Source organism: Dama dama, chromosome 8, assembly GCF_033118175.1.
Source record: "Dama dama isolate Ldn47 chromosome 8, ASM3311817v1, whole genome shotgun sequence".
Classification (NCBI taxonomy): Eukaryota; Metazoa; Chordata; class Mammalia; order Artiodactyla; family Cervidae; genus Dama; species Dama dama.
The window spans coordinates 46,135,192-46,137,670 of record NC_083688.1 but is presented as its reverse complement, the minus strand read 5'-3'; the positions used below and the strand labels follow the sequence as shown (position 1 = coordinate 46,137,670).

The 2,479-nt window shown below is 35.9% G+C and overlaps 1 non-coding gene across 1 annotated transcript; it reads right to left on the bottom strand.

Moving 5' to 3' along the window:
• Positions 1 to 1,476: 1,476 nt before the first annotated feature.
• Positions 1,477 to 1,583, bottom strand: LOC133061121 (U6 spliceosomal RNA). The gene has a single exon (XR_009693950.1). It is a non-coding gene; the product is annotated as a U6 spliceosomal RNA (small nuclear RNA).
• Between the last annotated feature and the right edge of the window lie 896 nt (positions 1,584 to 2,479).

Below are 2,479 nucleotides of genomic sequence, written 5' to 3'. Positions count from 1 at the left end.
TGGTAATTATACTCTCGAATGCGAAAATCCAATGTGGCCTAATGAAAAACACACCTCTGTTCTGCTTCCAAAACTCATTCCACACACAGGACAGTGTTTGCCCAGGCTGATTGTGTTCTGTAAAGGGTGTGTTCACTCCACTTCTGTCTGTGAGCACACCAGGGCAAAAATAAGATGCCATAAAAATGCGTGCTGCCTCCTCCCTTCGGCTCCAGTTAACTCTTCCTCTAAGGTACCTTCTTCATCTCTCTTATTGCTTCATCGACTTATTTGAAAACACAGACCAAATCACTCTTGACAGAAGGAAAAGTGGTCATGTGGGTAACAAATCAACTGTGTAGTTCATATCATCATTACAATAAAATATTGTTGAGTAAATACCCCACAGAGATATAAAAAGGATAATTTGTATTGGGTAGGAATAAAAATCCAGCAAGGAATTACGCAGTTTAATGTGAAAGTTCTTTTTTTTGCTATAGAATTCCTTTCCACACCCACCCTGCAACATTAAACATTTGACTACAAGAATTCAAAGGAACCAAAACTTACCTCATGGATTTTGAACTGAATGTAATGAACATGCATAACATCTTTCTTCCTTATCTAGTAGAATTTGCTAATCAAGAAAGGGGAGACATTTACAATCTTTTTTGTATGAGAAACACTCCATGTAAAAATATCAAGTACTGCTCTTAGTTGCCCACATGCAGGCTTGTATTGTTGACTGTATGTTGCTGAGGGCCTTATCAACTAGGTCATAGGGCATTGTTCTCTTTATGTTACTCAATGGAGAAATTTCTCTTAGAATTCAGTATCAGGAGTGATTATAATTTTCATGAACAACTTCCGTGAAAAGGCTTCACTCTTTTTGCTCTCTTTACTAAGATGCTAACATTCCTAACCTTATTTCACAACTTGTACTGAAACTTTAGGTATGCATTTTGTGTAATAATGTTATCTCTGGCTTTATCTTATTTATCCTACTTTAATCTTTCCCTTTCCATAATTTCTTCATCTACTCTTTTAATCTTGCACTGTATTTTTTTGCATGTAAGCAATCTCAAGTCCACTTTTGGATAAGGCATGGTTTAAATTTCTAAATAAAGTGTCCAGAAAAAGAAGTGACTGTACTTCTTCAGCAGTTATGCTGACCAGAGAAGAACCACTGCTTTCCTCATCATTTGGTACACTGCTCAGCCTGGTTGTCTGAAATTTCCACTAAATCTAGGCAGTCACCATGGCCGACAGGCTGTCGCATCTGCTTGCTGACATAGGCCCCAGGATCTCACTTACAATCGCTGGAACCTAGCCTGACTTCAGTGCCTAACAAGAATATCATATGGTACAGGTGAAAAGAGAGTGGTTACAATCAAAACTACATCCTGGATATATTTTGATTTATCTTTTCTCTTTTTCTGTCTTAACAACTGTTACCATTTATTGAATTCTTACTGTGGTCCAAAAACTTCCCTCCCCCCAAATATGGAATGCTTCACGAATTTACACGTCATCCTTGAACAGGGGCCATGCTAATCTTCTCTGCATCATTCCAATTTTAGTATATATGCTGCTGAAGCGAGCACTATTTTGATTTATCTTAAACATTCCAAGTAGGTTCTAACATCAAAAATTTGTTTTGCAAATACAATTCCTTTTGGTTTGGTTGGTTAGTTTCTTCCCTGATACATCTTGATAGGATTTATGTTCCTCTTAACCTTAGTCCTCCTCACTTATATTTCTCTTACCTCTAAACATATAATTGAATTAGGTTTTTTTGGCTCTTCTTGCATATTACCTTGAAACCAAAACCATAAAAAGGCAGCTAGATAGAAATTTAAAAAAAAAAATTTTTTTTTAAAGGAAACAAAAAGGCAGACATAAGGCCAAACCAACCAAACAACAAAAAACAAAACAAACTTGCAATCACCACCAGCAGCACCATAATAAAGTTAGAAGACAAAATCAAATGAGGAAAAATATCTGCAATATATGAACACAGGTCAATTTTTGTTAATATATGAAGCTTTCTTAAGAGTCGATGAAAAGAAATAATCCCAGAAGAAAAGTGAATTAAAGGCATGAACAAGCAGTTAACTAATAAGAATATAAATGAACAAAAAACATGAAAAAATATTTAATCTTACTAGTGATTTTTAAAATTTTTTATTTTTTAGCTTATTTTTATTTAAATAGGTAGCTAGTGAGAACCTGCTATAATTTACATGAAGCTCGGCTCAGTGCTTTGGGACTACCTAGGTGGGTGGGAATGGAAGGTGGTAGGTGGGAGGGAGGTCCAAGAGGGAGGGGACATATGTATACATATAGCTGATTCAAGCTATGACAAACCTAGACAGCATATTAAAAAGCAAAGCCATCAATTTGCCAATAAGGGTCTGTATAGTCAAAGCTTTTCTAGTAGTCATATACAGATGTGACAGTAGGACCATAAAGAAAGCTGAATGCCAAAGAATTGACACTT